We start from the raw sequence: 22,698 nt of genomic DNA on the forward strand, positions 1-22,698 counted from the left end.
AATTTTATAAGCATATATACAACATCGGAAATTATTTTTCCAAGATGGCCTCGTGGCCGTGCGGTTAGCATCGCTGACTGCCAATCCAAAGGTTGGCGGGTGTCCGAGGGACACCACTCAGCAGCTGAACTCCCCGTGGCTTCCGCGAGTATTGGCAGAACCATTCCAGACGGCGCGTGGAAGCCAGGGAGTCTGCCGTTCCTCGCAGACGGAGGGCGTACGCGGATTGTGCGAGACCTAACGCGCCGGTCGTGTATCACCGTCCCTGGAAGGCTGTCCCGGGAAACTGCGCCTTTCGCAGAGCTGCCTTTCCGTCGATCCAGTCAGGGCCGCAACTAGGGGGGAGCAAGCGGGGCATACGCCCCGGGCGCAAAGCTGTGGGGGCGCCGAAATGCTTGCATTGTAATTCCTACTACAACTGGTAACAGGTAAAAAGGTTTTTAACTTGCATGCCAGGAATGTCTAATCTGATTTACAATATGTCTCAACATATTTAATGAACAAGTCTAGTGATTATACGGACTACTTTATGGACATAGTGGGTTCATGCATGGAAGTTACAGTAGCACAGAAACTGTTACATGTGGGTATGGAAAATGCTTAAATAGCACCATTTTTCCGTGGGAGGGCCCCCGGACCCCCCCCCCCCGCTTTATTGGTGTGGTATGTGCAAAAAAAGAGGGGGGGGAGGCGCATGAATCTATTCATGCCCCGTGTACCAGAGACTCTAGTTGCGGCCCTGGATCCAGTTGTCAACCGCCGGCGAGATCTGCTCTTAATTAGCTGTTCACCGCCTCCCGAGGAGTTGCAGCTGCCAGTCCCGGAGTTCCAGTCATCGACCTTCGCAGAACCTTCTCAAGCAATCCAGGTTCAGTATTGACCTCGGCCAACTTTCATACAAGAACGTGAAGTCCACCCAGAAAAAAAAAATTGTTGCCTGACCACCACACGCGTGAACAGAAGTGAAACTTTTAACACGTTCATAGTCCGACTGAACGATAAAACAAAATATTCAATAACTCACGCGAACGATACAACTAAACAAAGTATGCAATTGAAGTTCACGATTGTAACAAATGTGGAGACGGAAAACCTGCAAAGAGTCTTACGTACTTCTGTCTTGACTCTTCTGCTTTCCGCCATCGATCTCCCCACTCCTGAACTTCGCACGTTTCGTTACGCTCTGACGAGTCTACGCCTCGGGTTACCCTCCCGGCTGGGAAGAAGTTTCACTTCAATAAGGTGAATTTTCGCTCGTCCCTGACCATGCCAATCTGTGCTTCACTCAGCGTCCTCGTTCGCACGGTACCAGCCTTTTTGTCTGCGAAACGTGACTCGAGACTTCGAAACTGGTCGCGACCGCATTGCGTGTCCGCCGCATTTCTCTCTCGGACACGGAGTTTACGATCTTCCCGTAAGCCTGGACTGTTACGTCAGCTTTCACGTAAGATACTGGACCATAGGTGGCGGTGGTGATGCCGGTGATGATGAAATAAATCTTAATGTCTCGTTGTCTTAGAGGTCATTAAGAGACAATAAGTAGAGACACCAGAAATTTCGCGTGTTATTTTGGTCGCAAGGCAGACTGTGAAACATTTCTATCGTCGAATAACTTTGATGATGGGATCACAATTTTTTCACCACCACCACCTCTACGACTGCTGGCTAGTCAGCTACCATCCAGCAGTAGAGTGGCTGAATCACATTATATCTACTCAAAAGAAGGGGAGTATCTGCAGTAAGAAATCAGCAAATAGGAAAGCATGTATGGGCAGAGGATACATTCGAGATGCGTTTTCAGGCGTGGGACAGGAAAAACGCTGCCACCTCGTATGCCGGAGGGAACACCCACGAGTTATGTGGGACAGGATAAAGTGTTGCGGCGATGCTCGTGAAAGGTGAGCGAGGGGCCGCACAAACATCAGGAGACCCGTCGTGCCGACATCGCGGTGATGAGACGAGGGCTATATCGGAACACACAAAACATGCGTCCATATCACCTACAGCTGATGGAAGGCTTTATTTTTCTCTGTGGATTGATTTTTTGCATTTTTATTTCTTATTTTGCATTTACGAATTTTCTACCATGGCAAACAGTGCAGAACTTAAATGGCCCATGTCCAAAAAAAAATTTGCATTAAATCAAAATATTCCCCTTTGCATGAATCCTTTAAAAGAACATTTCTGAAAACTGTTAAATATTTATTAAATTTATGAATACTTTATAAACAATTATTGATAGTTGTGTTATGAATTTATTTAAAATACGAAATTATGAAAGTTAGTTTAGTATACTACCTCCTTGATGTGATTCCACCGTGAAACACTCAGGCTCAGATTATTTCTCATCTGGTGGTGGTGGAGGTTCGAAGTCGAACGAAAGAAGCGCCGGCGACACTGTAGCGTCATTGTAGCGGTCGAGCGATGGCCGAGAGAGAGGGAGAGAGAGAGAGAGAGAGGGAGAGAGAGAGAGAGAGAGAGAGGACGATGAACCTGCGCGGGGGAATGTGTGTCAGCAAGGACGCACTAGCTCGACCTCTGACCCCCGTCCGACCCACTTCGCAGACAGAACTCAGATTCATTGAACCCGAGACACACGCCCGAATGTGCGTTCGTACACATTTGATAAAACTAGTTTATCCGGGCTAACTGGGACCAAAGGCACAATCGCAAATTCTGATAATTCAGGTAATATGGGTAATAAGCAAAAAATAATTTTTTTAGTAAGCAGACCTACAGTTTACTACAATAAAAAAAACTTATGTTTTGTAATAGAATTACACAGTATACAGACTCTTTATAGTTTACAAGTCATTAACAAGTATAAAAATAACTTTTCACATAATTTTTTTTAACAAGAATTCATCAAATTTCTCCTGTTACGAACATGTACGACGTTTGAATGAAGCACAGTCAGTTGCATCACCGTGTGCTAAACGTCTTTGTTTGCATGGATGTAGAATGCAGTTGTCATTTTTACGTGAACATTAAATAAAATGTCTACAAATATGATCCGGATTATCCGGATACCCGAATCAACGAGGGCCGGATAAACGTAGTTTTACTGTATATATGTTTTTTTTTGGTTAAAGTAAAATATAGGTTACGTTAGGTAATATTACATAAATACAATTCTCGCAAAAAAAAAATCCTACTTTATTTGTTCCTTCGTCCCTTGCGAGATTAAATTTTCGCTCGAAAAACGTTTGGTTAGTTTAAGTCAGAAACATTAAAAAAAAAAAAAAAAAAAAAATCTATGATTTTAGTAAAAACGAATTAATTCCAGCAAAATTGGTGTTTTTAATTATTTTTTTTTACCGACATAACTTAAGTGTATTGGTAGGTGTCCGTGCCAGGGAAGGATCTACGTGCGTCTCAGGCCTGGTCATCCTAGCGGGAGGACGGAATGCGTCGTGTACCTTGCGCTGTTCCGACTGCCAAGCTGCAGCCTTTGAATATATATAATGTATAGAAGTCGCCAGCCCAGGTTAAAATTTCTAATACGGTTTTGAGGTAGTTGGTTAATTCACCGCCGCAATCGCCACCATCTCTAGGGCATCGACTTGTGGTGGTCCCTAGCGGACAAGTGTCGTACTCTTCAAACACCCCTTCCCCACCCTCCCTAAACGCGCGTTGTCCTCCACCCACCCTCTACCCCACCTCTCATCCCTACAGTCTTGTGACGCACAAACTCCCGTTGAACGACCTTGAGCTGCAGTGAATGTTGGATTGGGGGTGCGGGGAATGACAGCGGGCGACAGTGCTGCGCTCTAACGTGTAAATAACAACTAAGACGATGCAGGGCGTTACGGCAGCGCACTGCAGCGGTGAAGTTCGCAAGCTGTTCATCATACGCTTCTGAAAAACGTAGAGTAAATCCTATCCACTCGCGACTTCTATACAGTATATATATTCAAAGCTGCAGCGGCGAAGAGGCGAACTCGGGATGTGATAAGGACAGTTCGCTGGTCGCCAGTCGGCGAGCAGAGCTCCAGGTTGCTGACGCGCCGTTTACAAACCGCTCATGATTTACCAAACATGTCTGATTGCTAGGGCCATGCATTTTTTGCCAAAAAAATATTTTGAGATCACCTGAAAGTTAACACACTGTAGCATCGCCTGTGTTTCGTGATTGGGTGAGTTTCCTTCAGGTTCGTGTCTACTGTCAGGCACACCAATCACTGTTATTCAGCGCGGTGGCAAACTAGTCCTGAGCGGCTCGGCCAAAAAAAAAAAAAAAAAAAAAAGGAAACGTCTTCCCTAGCAGACGGCCGCCAATAACAGTGAAGAAACTATTGGCGTATGCATACCATATTGCACTCTAGCCAGGGTTCAGATCTTTTCGCGAAAAATGCCTGCCCCTACGTGATTACGAACAGCATTTAAGAACCATCGCACTTGTCTATACAATTTTCGTTTCGTTGGACATCGAAAAAGGGCTAAAAACGGCTGTCATCAAGGACGTTTTAGGAATGGGAAATTCTACACACACATTTACGTGGTATACAGAAGTGCAAGGAGACATTATCATTAGGTAATATACAACCCTGCAGGATCACCGATTGAAGTCTCGTAGAGGCGGCGAGGCATGCGATGCGCGAGCCACTGTCGCCCTTATTGCGCCGCCGCCACGTCTGACTGATGCTTTGGAGCTGATGGTGCGTATGCGGATATATGGCATTTGATTGGTTCGCGTGGCCTATGACGTCAGGTGCCGATGGATCAGTCGCGTGGAGGGGATCTGTACGACCGGAGCTGGCGAACTTGTATTTCCGATGTCATTCTCATTCAGCACCATCAGCATTAGACTGTCATGGACATCATTCGCCAATGAGAAGCACGATGACTACGAACAAACTGCAAAAATCGCGCGAAAATAATTATTTACAAACAAACGTTTAAACCTTTTTTTTTATTAAAATTTTGTCTTTGGCACCATTTTGTTTCATTTGTATTCAGTTAAGTTGCTTTGAAACAGAAAACGAAGTACCAGAAGATGTTTGGTCCAAAAATATATTAACCTTTCAGTTCAATTTAAAAAAAAGTATCTAATTTCCATTCTAAGTTATTTATAATAATTTATATATTGTATCAACCTCTCGAGTAAAGCCAAGATGATTATTTATAGCAATCTGCTGTGCTGCCATCTCTGTACGATGGCATGAACTAGATGCATCGGCAAGTGAATGGAACAAGATAAATGGAATGGCTAGAGACATGTAAAATTCGCGGATTCATTTCGCGATAGGATAGAGTCCAAATACTTTTCACATTATTTTGCTTCAGTGATTGGGCCACAGTTTATCTGAAGGACTCTGGACCAATGAAAAATCTTTAACAGAAGAATTAGCGAATCACGATCGTTCCAGTCTACAGGTGTTCCGAGTCGGTAACAAATCAGCAGATGTAATTTGCACGAGTGCATAGAGGATCATGAAGTCTATCCTTTAGGGATTTGAAATCGCGAATTTTACACGTCTATAGGAATGGCGCGTTGCCATGAAAAATCCATCCGACAGCATGGTCGGACAACACGGCTTTGAATATATATTCTGTATAGAAGTCGCCAGCCCAGGTTAAAATTTCTAATACGGTTTGAGGTAGTTGGTTAATTCACCGCCGCAATCGCCACCATCTCTAGGGCATCGACTTGTGGTGGTCCCTAGCGGACAAGTGTCGAACTCTTCAAACACCCCTTCCCCACCCTCCCTAAACGCGCGTTGTCCTCCACCCACCCTCTACCCCACCTCTCATCCCTACAGTCTTGTGACGCACAAACTCCCGTTGAACGACCTTGAGCTGCAGTGAATGTTGGATTGGGGGTGCGGGGGAATGACAGCGGGCGACAGTGCTGCGCTCTAACGTGCAAATAACAACCTAAGGCGATACAGGGCGTTACAGCAGCGCACTGCAGCGGTGAAGTTCCCAAGCTGCTCATCATATGCTTCTGAAAAACGTAGAGTAAATCCTATCCACTCGCGACTTCTATACAGTATATATATATTCAAAGCAACACGGTCAGGGACTTCCTCATCTCTCGCCTGGCTGTTGGCCGATGCCATTAGCGCTCGCCTTTTGTCTCGTCTCCCCTTCTCCCGTCTTCACCGTTCCCCCCTTCTCTTCCATCACCCGGGCATAATTCAGGCCAGCGGGTACCGTTGGTACCTCGAGGCGAGTGTAACGTCTCAGGTGTTTGTTTGGTCGGAACGTCGCGAGTCACGCCGTGCGAGAATTAGCGTACCGGCGCGTCGATTTAGGGCATGCGCAGTGGAGGATTTTGAACAGGGGCGCAACAACTAAATTTCCGAAGGGGGGGACAATATACCTTTTTTTTATAAAGAATCATAGATCCCCCCTGTTGAAGCGGGAGGTCTGGGGGTCCTCCACCGGGAAAATTTGTATTTCAAGGTGGAAAATGGTGCTATTTAAGCAGTTTTATTATCTAAAAATTGATTACACAGCACTTTCGTTGCTCCCGTTTGTCCCCACTTCAAGGTTTCGGAAAGGGGGGGGGGCAAATACCCTTGCCCCCCTGTTGTTGCGCCCCTGATTTTGAGTGATATGGGCCGCAACTCGCAGCAGACGCGAGAAAACCCACGATAGTTTCTAAAATACCCAAGTCGCAAGATATCACCTGCACCCTACGACTTGAAACTGTAAAACGGCAGAGACAATTTTCTTTTTGGAAGTGTAACACCTTGGCTCTCGGTATACGGCATTTGGTAGAAAGAAATTTCGTGAATGAAACGGAAATGTGTAATCACGGCGCTGTCATCTGTGACGGATGGCGTGAACCAATCTTTATAGTATTAACTGTTTAGTGAATTTTAAAATTATGGAAAGTATTTTATTAAAATTCCTTTTCGAAAATCAGGTCCAAAGCTGAGGTTTAGCATTTGTTTTTTTCAATCTTTTTCGCTTATATCGTAGCAGTTTCATTATATAGAGCGAAATTTTAACTATACAATGAAACAGCTGCCATAAAAGCGAAAAAGATTTAAAAAAAAAAAAAAAAATACTAAACCGCGTCATTGGACCTGATTTTCGAAAAGGGCTTTCATTAAAATACTGGGCATCTTGTTAAAATTCATTAAATAGTTAATACTATAAATTTTCCCCTTTGTCTTTGTGAACTTTGGTTGGCGTCATCCCGCCACAGATGGCGGTACCGTGGTTGTCACACATTTCCGTTTCATCACTGTCGTCGCATTCAAGGGCGTCGCCAGCCGTTGGCCTGGGGGGGGGGGGGGGGCAAGTTGTGGGAAAAGTATGTATTTTTTTTTGCATTTGGCTACATTTTTTTGAATCTCTAGGGCTATAAAAGGGGGGGGGGGGGGCAACTGCCCCCCCTACCCCCCCTCCCCTGGCGACGCCCTTGGTCGCATTCACACAATGCCGTACACCGAGAGCTAAGATGTTACACATCAATCAATAAAAAAGGCGTGCGAGATCGATCCTTGACGCCTCTCGATCATCGATTCTTCCTGGTCGATTTCGTCACCGCCGTTGTGCAACACGCGGAGCTGTGTGCAGCTGTCAGCTTCCTTGGTGTTACGCGGGCCTGATGGCGCGGCAAAAAAAAAAAAAAAAAAAAAGTGGCGTTACGCGCTGCCGCGGGCGGCGAGTGAGTGCATTTTCCGCGCCATTCGCACGTCTTCGCCGCACAAATCGCGCTAGGCCGGTGTCGCACTGAGAAGCCTAAGATGTACATCAAGCTCTGTCCCTGCCCGAACACGCCCGAATATTCACCTTCGGCCAACCTCATCACACGACACGAAAAAAAAAAAAAAAATTATGCTGTGATTTGGATCTTCTTACATTCTTAAAATACGCGTCGACATAGTGTCCAGTTGTTTCGTGTGGATTAATTGCGCCGAACTAAACTCTTCTGCCTAGATAATTTTCGATTATTTTCATTGGTTTCGGTGTCACTTAATTCCTTAACCTCTAAATACTGTTTGGTTAAATTGTCTAGTTTAATAATAAACTATTTTTTTCAAAATAGAAAATTGATCAAAACTATGAGTTTTGTGGGTCAGTTAAAATAAACTACCCACCCAGACCCAGGCAAGAGGCACTGGAAGGGGATACTCCTTCCTCTTAGAGAGGGCCCGCACCACAGACTCGGCCTAGGGGCCCACAGGCAGTGAATCCGGCCCTGATTCAAGGGCGTAGGAACCGGGGGGGACAGGGGGGACGTGTCCACCTGAACTTTTTGGGTGGAGGGGACTGTCCCCCCCCCCCCCAACTTTCTAGACCGTGATATTTTTTTTTATAGTATTATTCTGCCCAACTTTATTTGTAATTTCTTCACTCATCAAATTTTATCTTAAGGAAACAATAATAATTTTTACATCGATGTAAACAATGGTTAGATACAAAAACTGCTTAAAAAGAGCTATTTTGCACTTTTAAAATCAAAATTTTCCGGTGGAGGACCTCCGGACCCCCCCGTCTTAGTAAGAGGGGAATGTGTTTACATGACATCAAAATCATTATTTGTCCCCCTCAACTTTATGAACACAGCTACGCCAATGCCCTGGGTCAACCATGAGATCTGAGGGGTGACCGTCACACGACGAGATAAAGAACGAAAGTCCCTTGGGTGCTTTCAAGACTCTGTACCGGGCGTTTCGTATCCAAAAAAAAAAAATAAAATATTCTGGAAGTTTTAGCCAAGCTTCCAAAAATAACAGTTTGAAAACGAGATCCGGAATCAGAGATTGTTACATTCTAGGCCGGCCGCATAAGCAACCCAGAATAGTAACAGCATACTTGGATCTCTTGAAAAGTTGATTATATTATGATGCGATGACTTTTTTTAAGTTTTTATTACATGTTAGTCTTTTCGTCAAAATGGAGGGTGATTTAAGATCAAAGTTTGTAATTAGTAGTGAGAGTTTTCAAAACAGTAATTTTTTTTTATTCTTCGTTGCAAAAAAAAAGGTAGATCACAGCTTACATAACAGTACCAGTTCTCGTTACAGCTGACTACATTTTTTACACTGTGATGCCTTCGCTCGATTTAAAAAACAATTGACTGACATCTTCCCCTTCAAATTTGTTAAGTGAAGTGCCTTAATTCGGGACCATGTCCAGAAGGGTGTTGGTGGCCACCATAGGCCGACCACCAGCGTGGACAGACGCCACTCCAATGGTGTCTCCAGGAAGACCTCTCGGGCAGGGCTCTCACACACAGGAGGATGCAGTTAATAATCATGACATTGCCCTTGGGATATTCACAAAATATGTGGTCTCGAATACTGAAATTTAGTATTTCCGTACAAATCTTGATTGAAAGAAGAGTTTATCACATTAACGAAAGTACTTAAGTTAACATTAATATTCCCTACAGAGAAATGAGAAGTAAAATTTGGGCTCGGAAGAAGGGGCTATCGCCCCCCTGCGCCCTTCCTCTGGAGCCGCGCTTGCGCCACTCGAGATGTCACGGGGGAGCTGAATTGTTGCCACTTGGATGGGCAGCCCTTCAGGATTTTTCTGACTGTGGTTATGTTAGGTTAGGTTAGGTTAGGTTAGGTTAGATCACTTTACAAACTAACCACTGTCAGAATAATCCTGAAGGGCTGCCCATCCAAGGGGCAACAATTCAGACAAGCTTTCAAAAACACCACTGTCAGAAAAATTCTGATGGTCTGCCCTTCCAAGGGGCAACAATTCAGACAATCTTTCAAAAATACTACTGTTAGAAAAATCCTGATGGGCTGCCCATCCAAGGGGCAAGTTTTCAGGATTATTATTTAAACTCTTAAAGGAGCGTGTTTTCAGAAATTGGATGGGCTGCCCTTCCAGTCTCTGTACAAATAAACCACTGTCAGAAAAATCCTGAAGGGCTGCCCTTCCAATGGGCAACAATTCAGTCGCCCCGATGTCACGAGGAGTTTGTGACACGGAGCGCAGGTCCTTCAGAACAGCAGCGTGTGCGCGCGATGTTTCCCGGTCGGACAAGAAGCGTCCGTCCTCGCGCGGTGTCCGTGCAGCTGTCCGTGCTCCGGCCTGGACGCCCGCGCGTGACGGACGATCTCCCGAGGCCGGACAGCACCGGCAAGAGTCCTCCAGCGTCCGTCGTCGGCGTCGAGACGTGGTGCACAACACGCGGAACCACAAATATTCCTTTTTGAAAATAGTTCGTGACACTACAAGGAAACACACGGCTACGCTTATATGTTGACGCGAATTACGTCTTAAAAATTTCTTGACGTGAACACGTCTTTGAAATTGCTTTCACAGTGGGAGGCAATTAAAAATAAAAAAACGAATGATAACAAAATCGGGGGATACAGTTTGGTGTTGCAGCTACACAGGGACGTAGCCAGGGGGGGTGGGGGGTTTAGGGGTTCAATTCCCCCCCTCCCTTAGCAACAAATCTTAAAAAAATTAATTTCTTATTCATAACTCAAACAAATTCTGTTAAGGATAGGACGATGATAGGAAAAGTAGGAAACGAATGGGAGTGTTTCAAGTTTTTTAATGTGCCTCGAAAAAGTCAAATCGATGGTTGTTCCAATCGAATGGAAGAGAGATAGATGCGGCCCAAGCGTACAATGAGCGTAACGGGACAATGAGCGCAACGGGACAATTTTTCGTGCTTGCAGCCGGCGGTCATCGATTTATTAGACGTTGTCATGTCAAAAAAAAAATCAGAATGGCTTTAAGATCGAGCCATAAAATAATGTAAATGCCGGCTGGTCAGCCTTCACACACATCCCCCCCTTCCCCCCTCCATAGAGACGGCGTGCGTGGTTTAAGAGTGGGGAGGTTCAGTCGAAAGTCTCGCTCCTTTGTGCTTGGGCGCTCTGCTGCTTCCAGCTAATTAACGGGGAGACATTAGTAATTAAGTACCTCCTCTCGTGGCCACTTCCACGAGGAACGTTTTACAAGACCACCTCCACAGCCCGAATAAATTACATCCTGGGCTGTCAGATCGACGATTGCGGGAGTCATGACCTTGAATCCAAGACAACACTATAAAAAAAACACGCCAAATTACAAACGTATACCAATTTCTTTACAATTTAAATATTTATCTTGTGACTTGAAAAACAAGTACAAGTCATTTAAATATGACAAATTAAAATATAACTTAAGCTACCAAAAGGATTTTTGCAAGTAGTACAGTTTTACACATTCATAGTTCGCTTAAATTACTAAGCATAAATTATACATAAAATTAACCGGTATCAGTAGTAAAATAATAGATGCATTTCATTTGCTAATTTACATACCGTTTAATTTTGCCATATTATAGCAATAATTGTACTTTTACTTTTTTAATATTTTTTTTTTCTCGCTCTGAGTAAAAAAAAAAACTCCAGTGGAGACACTGTTGCCACATACATTATGTGTAAAAATTAAACAATTTTTTTACAGTGAAGCACGTACATGAGAATTAAAGTTAAAAGCATGTAAGTTTAAATTTATTTAGCGTGCAAGCAATAATTTCCGATTTAAATTTAGCATTTATTGTTTCCGATTGATTTGAAAACGGTTGGTTAGTTGAATTTTCTACGTGATTTTGAATCGTTCGTAAGTATTCGTTGGTCGGCACGTACCTTTAATCAATGGCGAACCCAGATTTGAAATTTGTAGGCGAAAAAACATGAGGGGAGTAAGACTGCAAGGTTTCGGGTGTTTTGTAATATCTCGTAGTTAAATGGTGAGTACAAAACTTTGAAAATTAATAGCTTCTTAAAATGCTTTTGCATTTCTGACATCTTGAAAAGTCATAATGAAAACTGTGGTTTTATCTTATTATTTTTTAGAGTTTTTAATGTTAAAAAAATTACTTAAAGAAGGTAAAAAAACACAACAAATACAAAATAACACACTTTAACAACAACAAACTAAAAACCTACTCCGAAAGTTCGATGCGGGTTAGAGTAGATTATTTTTTTGTTATCTCCATTATTTTAGTTGTAAATATGCTATGGAAAAATGGAGGGGGCGGTGCTATCCCCACCCCCTCCCCCCAAAAAAACAGCCCTCTCGCCATCTTCTTTAGCATAGCAAAGCACGCAAAAATATTTACAGCCTTACTGTGCGCTACTTTCGGCATTAAACTCATTAATTTTCACGTCGTCTCAATTCGCGCAGTACATAGCGTACATTGATTGTGGTGACAACAGTTTTATTTATATTTGGCTGCATAAAATTAATTGTTATATTTTAAAATTTACATTTTTACAAAACATTAAAGGGCAGGTTAAAAATTACAGTTACTGCGCAGCTTTTTAATCATTATAATCCCTTTTATTAGCAATCATGCTTTCTCGAAAATAATGCTAATGGTCCACATCACTTTCTAACAGGCTTGCAAAACATCAAATATTTCTTAACGATAAATGACGACCTCGTGTATTTGTTTACAAACTCTTTTGACAGAACAGCAGGATAATTAGACCATTGATACTATTTTAGAGAACTACCCATTTTTTTAGATACCATAGTAACATTTACACCCTTTGTACTGTATACGCGAATTTTTTTGTTTTACACTTACTACAACTTTAGGCGCATAAGTTGTAAAAGGTACATAACAGCCTACGAGAACAAAGGCTTAGGTTCGGTCTCAAAATACATTTTTTTAAATTTTTTAGTCATTACTTTTATTCTATTTATAAAATTTTAACTTGATATTACATTTGCATTTTTTATTCTGTCACAAATAATTTCAACAGATATTCACTTTATATTTTACATTTAGCGTAATATCTGTTAAACAGTATTTGTTGCACAACAAATGCTAGGGAGATATTGAGTAAATTTTTTTAGGAAATGAAAAAAAGTAAAAGAAATCAACATGGCGTGCGAACTAATCATTAACGACCTTGCGCTCACGAAATCTGCGCGTTACAGCAGCGAAGTAAAAAAAAAAGAAAATGGCTTCCACACTCGTCCACAGGTGTAATTTACTCCCCTGCAGAGAAAGAGAAAGCAACTAAATAATTAGTCTTGAGTATCACCCAGGAAATATTTCCTCCTAGAAAACACCAGATACGCTCCGCCAATGCCATGATGCTTGTTACCGCAACAGACGTAGTAGAGAACCACCCGCGCAGTCAACGCCTGCCTCCGACCTTTATCATTCCAACAACGCAGCAGCCCATGCCAATTCTTGCAATATGGTGTTTTTTTTTTTTTTTTCGCGAGCGATCGTTAGACTTCGGAGAACTTCGGAACTGTTCGCGTGTGACACTCATAGTGAAAATAATATTTATAGTTATTATTTTAGTTTTATCTTAAGCACTGCACGTCCATCCCTGACTTGGGTGTTTGCATATTTCGTAACGAAATGCCTAGTTTGTAAGTCATTTATCTTTTTTTTTCTGTCTTAGTTTCTTAGTTTTTTAGGTGCTGACTTATGGCGGCGGAGTGAGTGGTCAGTGTAACCACTCACCACCAGGGGCGCTTGCGTCCTTGGTCAAATATTCCAGATACAAATACAATTCAAAGCGGACCACGAGTCCAAGTGCCCAACCCCCGCATGGTAGACTCTTTACTAATCCTACGCTATTAATGCATGACCTTGCATCCCGCATGTCTGTGCCCAGGGTTTTCCCCTGTGTCTATGCGGGTTTTACCTGAGGCCCAACTTAGCATAGTTTCAGGCTAGTTTTTAAGACGGGGGAATTAGTAATGGCGCCAATCGCTGCGCCATGGCTGGCCAAATCCCCGAACAACCACAAGATCCAAGCGATCCTTCCCTGGCGGGGGAGGGGGGGGGGTAAGAGAGAAATATTGAATATAATTTTAACTAGGTACCATGTCTTAACGAGATGATACTTTTTTACCTATCTCAGTGTGAAACTGTTATATTTCATTCAAATAGTTGACTATCGTTTCAGTGCAGGTTTGGTATAAAATGAAAATATGATTCAAATGATTTTTTTTTTTCCTTTTCGGAAATGCTTGTCAAACAGACACGGTGTGCGTGGCGGTACGGGGGTAAAAGGTGAAAGTTTTGACGACTGTATTTTTGCGCAACGCCAGCAGCGCCCGTTGCGTCAGCGAAGCGACACGACGTCGTGCGGAGCGAAGGTGCGGGCTCGTGTGCGCGGCGGCATCGCACGACCGCGCGGACGTGTGGGAAATCCCCCGCCGGCCGTGACTTTCCCCCGTCCGCGATACGTGCGCAGTCCCTGCCGTGTCGGAGTTCGCCGTGCTGTGGCATTGCGACCCTGCGCCGTTAACTTCTGTCGTGCTGGAACCAGGGCCGGTGCAAGGTAAATTGGCGCCCTAGGCGAAAAACCTTAATCCCCCCCCCCCCCCCCCGGGCCGGACACTTCAAAAAAAAATTTCCTTGCCTCAAAATACATCACGTAAGCCTAAGATTTTGTCAACAATCAAATGTAAGCAGGCTTGTGTTTTTTTTTTTTTTTTACTTTTTTACTTATTACAAATCATAAACAGGTCACCGTGGACTTTAAAAAATTACTAATATCATTATAAACATTCCAAACTGTTACAAAAATCCATTTTCATCTAGTTTCAATAATCGTTAAACATATTACATCAGCTGTTATGTGTCGTGCTGCGCCACCCCCAGCTACTTGGCGCCCTAGGCGGTTGCCTGGTTCGCCTATATGGACGCGCCGGACCTGGCTGTAACGATGTACGACGCCCAATTTGATTTGTCGCGTCGTGTTGGTCGTGGCACTGCGACTCAAGCTTTAAGGGGGTGCCTCCCATTTCAGGTCATGATTTTATATTTATATTAATCACTGATAAACTTTTAGACTTTTTCCATTGTTTAACTTTCACGAAATGAAAAATTATATATACAGCGCATACTTTTTGCATAATTAGCTGCCAAAGTTACATGTTTTGGGTTGTACAAATAAGGAGAATTTAATTTATCGCAGAACTGAAACTTTTTAGGTTTAACTGCAATGCTACTGGCTACTTCAAGAAATGGTTTGAATTTCTTTCAAAAAAATATTAATTAATTTTACCTGGCATTTCAAAATTCTCAAATTTGTTCCGATTTTGACAGCGAAGAAACATGAAATGAGTTTTTGTGAAAGAAATGCAAACCATATCATGAAGTAGCCAGTGGCATTGCAGTTAAACCTAAAAAGTTTCAGTTTTGCAACAAATTAAATTCTCCTTATTTGTACAACACAAAAACGTTAAAAATTTAACTTTGGCAGCTAATTATGCAAGAAGTATGCGCTGTATATATTTTTCATTTCGTGAAAGTTAAACAATGGAAAAAGTCTAAAAGTTTATCAGTGATTAATATAAATATAAAATCATGACCTGAAATGGAAGGCACCCCCTTAAAGCTTGAGTCGCAATGCCACGACCAACACGACGCGACAAATCAAATTGGGCGTCGTACATCGTTACAGCACGACAGAAGTTAATGGCTCAGGGTCACAATGCCACAGCAACATTAACACGACGAACTCCAATATGGCTGTCGACAAATCATTCCAAGCCAAATATCGTCTATACAATGAAGTATATAATGCGCTATAAAAAAAAGTGTCGACCCTATAGGAATATTTTATTTCCTGTTCATAGATGAAGTGCATAACAATAACATTTAGTCGTCTATTGCAAGTCAGATGAAGTTTATTTTAGATACGAAGAAGTAAGCTAAAAATATATAGATGAGGGACAAAAAATTATTCTCCTGATATGTTGCTGTGATTTCATTCAAATAGTTGGGGGTGATGCTCTTTTTCCCCAATTATCTCAATTAAGTATTTTAACGAGAGCGCTAAGTTTTGCTGTGGTTGTAGAATTGGGTCCAATTAAACGTTATCCAGAAATTTAGTGATCCATCTCAAATACTTTCTTTTTTATCTGCACTAAACCAGTTAAACTACATTTTCAAAGGAATATACCTGCCTTGGGAACCACTTTGGACAATGCGTTGTATCCTGTATGTTTTCACTGTTTTTTTTTTTTTTTTTTTTTTTTTTTTTTTTTTTTTTTTTTTTTTTTGGCTGAACCTACATCCAAAGTTTGTCGGCTTAATTAGACTAATACTTAATACATATTAGCTTATGTTATCTTTCTTAAAACTCGTGTTCGCTGGACCGATCTAAGTGAAATCCAGCAATTTTCTAACTATTTAACGATGCAATCCGCAGTAACTTCAAGACTATGCATCCGATCGATTTTTTTCTTCTTTCTGATTCAAAGTTATGCAAGTTGTACATTATTCGGAAATATAGTTTTCTTGTAGTTTTTTTGTTTTAATTTTCTTCTGGTCTTTCAAGGCGTGTAACATAACTGTTGATCCTGTGGTAAAGCTCATCCAAATAAAAAAATAATTAAAAAAAGGTTTGACAGTTTAGCCTGTCCCCGGAAATTACTGTCATTCCACCATCTCCTCCTCTCCGGAGACATAAATGAGATGGTTTGCAAAGTAGTGGTTGTTAGGACCACCGGCACGAAACCCTCGTTTAACTGCAGTCCCGTCGCTGCTGCTGTGAGGTTGGTGATTGGCGGGTTTAGAGAAGTGATTATCCTGAAGCGTGCCCCCCCCCCCCCCCCCCGTCTCATTTCCCAGTCTTTACTTGGAAATGCGAAACCCGTCACGAGTTTTCCCAACACTTAGCGTTAGCGCACAATCCTACTAACTATTCGCAGGGTGTCTACTGACCCTGGAAAACCTGGAAATATCAGGGAATTTTGTAATCAGGGAATAATCAGGGAAAAATCAGGGAATTTTTTTAAAAATCAGGGAATTTTTGTTTGGTAGGTTGTAGTTGGCAATACGTTTTTTGTTTATTGATCAGCTTGCATTGACGTGGCATCATGTGTATCCCCTCCCATTTTTATTTACCATCAGATTCGGAAGAGTCGTCAAATCACGTGATACAAACTGGTTTAAGATGGTCTGTTATCCTGCTGACGTACGTGCTGCAGCATGTGCTTCCCACGTTCAGATTATACCGACAGGTGCATTTAATTTTAAGTATCTATGGATGCCCTCAACTTAAACTGGACATTTTTGCTATATTTGAAAACAGATATCACAGACACTTTTGGTGAAGATTCGCCATTGTTGCTAGAAATTGGTAGCTGTGGGCTTCATACGGTCCATGGTGCTTTCAAAACTGGAATTTCTGCTACACAATGAGACGTTGTTAGTTTTTTGAGGCACAGTTACTATTTGTTTAAGCACGTACCTGCAAGGAGGGCAGATTACATTAGAATAACTGGATCAGAGCTTTTTCCCAAGAAATTTTGTGCAATCAGATGGAATACTGCAGTTGCTGAGCGTGCCATGAAAACGTTACCCCATCTAAAGAAATTTGTTAGTGAAGTTTCTATTTCATCTCTCTCTTTCAGTGTAGTGAAATGTGCTCTTGAAGATAATCTAAAAGTAAAATTGACATTCTTCCACTTTTTGGCGTCAGAGCTGGAATTGTTTCTCACAATGTTCCAAAGTGAAGCACCCATGGCACCTTTTCTCTATGATTCACTGGTAGATATTTTATTAGCTTTGGCAGGAAAGTTTTTGAAACCAGAAGTACTGAAGAGCTTTAGGGAGAAATGCAATTATCTCGATTGGATGTAGATAACCAGGAAAATCTATTGACTGCTAACAATATCAAGTTGGGTTATGCAGTACGCCATGCCATCAAGAAAGAGAAAGTACCAGAAAAGTCTGTCCTGTTACAGAAAAATGATAGGACTTGTCTAAAGGTTATGGTAAAAAATATAGTTTAAAAAACTAAAGAAACATGCTTTTAAAGATTATCAAACTAAAAAGTAAAAAATAATTTTAAAATTTAATTTATGACAATAGTATGTAAGCAATACTAGTATAAATGAGAAAAAAGCTTGAGGCGCTTTGTGCCATATTTTTTGTATATTAAGCAAACAAAACAAAAAGAAAAGGAAGCTACAGACAAGAAGAAGGCAGAAAAAAGAAGAGTTTAAGAGATCAAGGCATTGCAGTTGAAGAAGGCTTGAATGTTGGATTTGGCTCGTTCTGAAGTAAGTGCAATAGACGCAAAAGTTGATTCACTGCGAAATTGATGGGAGCTTCCTTTTACTAATGTTTTTTGCAAAAGGAAGTGTGTGAAATATTTGTAGCAGCATGTTTTATTTGCCATCAATTGAGTCACTTTGGCCACGTTTGGAAGAAGGTAATTTTTTTACTAATTTAAGTAAGTTGAAATACTTTGAAACCCGTCAAAGTAATATTAAGCAGTTTTTTTTTTTTTTTCAGTTTCTTGGAATGTCGTAATTTTGTTAAAGAAAACCTGGAAAAATTCAGTTTTAGACCTGGAAAACATGGAAAAATCAGGGAATTTAATTTACTAGATCTGGTAGACACCCTGAATATCAATGACCCCTAGAGATACCCATGTCAGATAACCCGAACTATCTGCGTTCGTACATCCTATACACACACACATACACCTTTGAATATATATACCGTATAGAAGTCGCGAGTGGATAGGATTTACTCTACGTTTTTCAGAAGCGTATGATGAACAGCTTGCGAACTTCACCGCTGCAGTGCGCTGCCGTAACGCCCTGTATCGTCTTAGTTGTTATTTACACGTTAGAGCGCAGCACTGTCGCCCGCTGTCATTCCCCGCACCCCCCATCCAACATTCACTGCAGCTCAAGGTCGTTCAACGGGAGGGGGGGAAGGGGTGTTTGAAGAGTTCGACACTTGTCCGCTAGGGACCACCACAAGTCGATGCCCTAGAGATGGTGGCGATTGCGGCGGTGAATTAACCAACTACCTCAAAACCGTATTAGAAATTTTAACCTGGGCTGGCGACTTCTGTACAGTATATATATTCAAAGCGCGCACACACACACACACACGCACGTCCGGGAAGTAAGTACCGTGACGTCCCCTTTTTTTCCTCCAACGTACGAAACATAAGTGGTTCATCGAATTCATGTCAAAAAAAAAAAAGAAGTAGGTTGCACCTTTGAAGTTCAACGACTACAGCGAGCTTCCGTAAATTCTTGAGAAGCCGGGGTCACCATTTGCACAAAATATTTTTAAAATCATTTTTAGTTTCTCATTTACGGCTTCACTGAATACAATGTTACGTTCTATGAAAGATTCTTTCAATGTAGAAGATTGATTTAAAACAACTTTATTGTCTTAGAAATACCAAAAGATTTGATTACAAAGATGACTACATAAACACACGTAGAACTAACCCGTATTAACTGATGTCGATTGTTAAATGCCTAGGCGGCACTAAAATATTCTGTGTAAGGAATTTTGTAAGAAAAAAAAAAGTTTTGTTTCATCAACGTGTTATTATTATGTTCTCTGAATTATATGTTCAGTATCACCGTTGGTTTCGTCTTCATCCTTAACAGCCGCTTCGTTGCAGAACTCGGCCGAAATTCCATCAAGCACTTTCTGTCAGCAACAAAAACACGCGTCTGGAGTTCGTCCGCTAACTCAGTGGTAGCCCGCTTTACTCTTTTAGAGCACAGAGTATCATTTTTGAAACTAAGCTGACACACGCACGCACGCACGCACGCACGCACGAAATTCTCAAAACCAAGCTCTGCCTCCAACAAAAAACAGATCGCCTCTGATTGGCCAGACAGCCCAGCCAACCAGAAGAGAAGAGGCCACTGATTGGCCAGCAGCTCCAGCCAATCACAGAAGTCCAGCTCCGATTGGCCAAACCGACCAGCCCACCAGAAAAATAAGGAAGGCTCTGGTTTGCCCACATCTGCAGCTAATCAGGAAACACTCCCGCTCTCGGGCGAAAGTATTTTAAGGCAGGATTATTTCCAACAATCTCGGTAAATATCTGCACCCTGATGATGGCGACTGCAAGGTTGAACGAAACATCAGTGATATCTTCGCCATCGAAGCGGCTGCAACCCAGAAGCTAAGCAACTCAAGACAATGGGTGCGATAGATAGCGATCTTTATTACTCACGAATAAATATTACATTTCTTACAGCAATTATTCTGTAGGATAGTCACTAAGTACAATATACGTAGCATATTATGAAGAAACGAAAAAAAAAAGTCAAAAACAATATTCACAAAAAAAAAACTAAAACAATTCCAAATATAATTTTTTTTTACCATGAAAAAATGATAAACCATAGCAAAAATATCTACTTAATAAAACTCTTAACACTAACAGACATCCCACAGCTTAAACCGGTGGGTTTATAAGCATGAAATTTTTCCTAGGAGTTCTTTATACAATGTAGGTGAGCACTAAGAAAGGATTTTTGATAATTCATTATTTAAGGGGGTTAAAAAGGGGATGAAGGTTTGTATGGAAGTTCGTCATTTTTGAAGTTAGAGATATTGGAAATTGGTGTAAAAAATGCTGATACAACTGGCTTTCCCATGGGGCCCACGGCTAGTCAATATTATTTTTCAATAATATTGCTGTGAGAATATAATGTCTTCGTATCAGTGTTAGCTGGCAACTTATTATACTAAATGTGCAATATGTGATAATGTCGTATTTCTTTGTTGAGTTATTTTTAACGGATCATGGACGCTCTGCAATGCAACAGCGGCGTTCTCATTGGCCGACTTCATACAAGCCTCTTTCCTCAAACAGATCCAGAGCCATTCAGTAACAAAACGTATTTAACCACAAACGACATTCAAATGTTCCCGAAATATGTATGTAATTAATTGTGAAAGTTTCTACAGTATCTAAATTTTTTTTTCCGCAGAAATTATTTTTATTTGTTGTAGCCTAAGTTTCCAGATTATAGATATTAATTGAAAAACTTCTTTCGAGGTGTTACGTCCATGGGAGAAAAATAACAATCTCTCGCTGGTCATACATAACGTACTCGTTTTACAGATATTGCAATTCAAATTACAGCTGGATTATAAAAATATTTACGATTTATTTGAAATATTATATTGTTAATAATGACGCTGTAAAATTCGTGTTATTTTCTTCTAGCCTTAGATTAGACTCCACAGTCGCGTGCATAATCAAAAGATACATTTAATTTTTATTTTATGATCTTACGTCATTCCGCCAAGATGTATTTTTATGCTTTTGACATTTGCTTCTAGTTTACAGGGTCATAAAATAAAACTATTGCTTTAAAAAAAAGCACTACAGCATTGCAACGTAACTACTACTGTTTTCTGGCTATTCCAGGTTTTTCTTGATGCAGGAAAACTTGTTTTAGACAGGTTATCAAGTTAGTACCACTATTTGTAAGTGTGCAGTTGAAACTGCCTTATTCTACACATAGTCGCCATGCAGCATAAATCATTTACATCGCCGCCCTCCGTCGGGTACGTTGAAAGTAGTACGGAATGCATATATTATATCCTAGGAGTCGAACTGGTTAGAGGGCTTTCATGCAAGTTAACACACCTTTCGCATTATAGACAGTCGCCGGATAATAAAGCCTATTTTAGCAGGTGTCTTACTGATGAATATATATATATATATATATATATATATATATATATATATATATATATACATATACATATATATACATACACACATACATACATACACAACAATTAATGTTTCGGAGGTATTTCAGTGACGCTACAATGGTTGTCTCTGCTAACAGTAACTGCAGTCCTATACGTGACTCTTTTTTCGAATTCGTGTCCAGGCGAAAGCTAGTTATAAACGTCCGTGCTTTGTGCACGTATTTTTTTTTGTGTGTTCTTCGCGGCTTCCTGTGATTATATTTTTTTCGACGTAACAGTCGCGGTAAAAATAAAGAAGGGAAAAAATTGTTTACGCGACGTGGCTGGTCGCTGGCGTTAGCGTGTGTGACGCCACGTGTTGTGTGCGGGCGTGCACCCGGAAAAAAAGCGAAAGAGTTAATTTGGCGAAACGCAAGATTACAGCAATCTTTCTCATCGCGACAGATTATCACGGAGTGTGCAAAAGGCGGCAAAAAGAAAAAACGAAACGAAATGGGGTAAAAAAAAGTATATGGTATCAGTAAGCTCTGAAAGGCGATTGTATCTTCGAAGTTCAACTACAACGAACTTCCGTAAATTCCCGGGAAGCCGAGGGAACCATTTGCTCAGAGAGTGTCTTAAATTCTTTTTTTATTTTCTCAGACCATTGGTGTGCTTTTCACTCACAATTTCCCTCAAAACAATGATTCGTTCTCTGAAATATTCTTTCACTGGAGAAGATTGTGTTAAAACAACTTCATGGACATACGCCGTTGTCGGTTTACATTGGTTGCCGTAGAAAAACATAAAGAATGGACAACAAATATGACTAGGATAAAGTCACGGAGAAAACAATTCGTAATAACTGATGTCAAATGAAAATTCCAGGTAAGGAATTTAAAAATAAAAAAAAAGTTTAATTTTATTAATGTTTTATGGTGTTTGAATTATCTGTTAGTATCAATCGTTTGGTTTGTCAGTTTGTCGCTGCGTGTTGTTCAAATTTGTTGTTTGTTTGTACTTACTGCCCTTGTTGCAACTGTCTCGTTGTCAGTGCTATAACTATTTTTTTCTGACTAAATACTTTCCATGAAATTTTCTGTGCGTCTAACGTTAACATTTGACATCGGTTAATATTGGCTTTTATGCGTGTGTTTATGCATCCATCCTTGATGTCCATTATTGAGGGTTTTTATGTGTGTAAAACAGCAACGGAGTTATGTCCATGCAGTGGTTTTAAACGAATACAATGCATATTACAAATTAATACTTTATTCCAGTTTTTTTTACTTTTATAATCTTTATCG

General features: G+C 41.1%; 1 protein-coding gene across 1 annotated transcript in view; it reads left to right on the top strand.

Annotated features, from left to right (window-relative positions):
- Positions 1 to 22,698, top strand: part of LOC134539855 (SEC14-like protein 2) — an 82,118-nt gene that overhangs the window by 14,088 nt on the left and 45,332 nt on the right. The window lies entirely within an intron of this gene.

The sequence above is a fragment of the Bacillus rossius genome, chromosome 16 (assembly GCF_032445375.1).
Source record: "Bacillus rossius redtenbacheri isolate Brsri chromosome 16, Brsri_v3, whole genome shotgun sequence".
NCBI classification, from domain to species: domain Eukaryota; kingdom Metazoa; phylum Arthropoda; class Insecta; order Phasmatodea; family Bacillidae; genus Bacillus; species Bacillus rossius.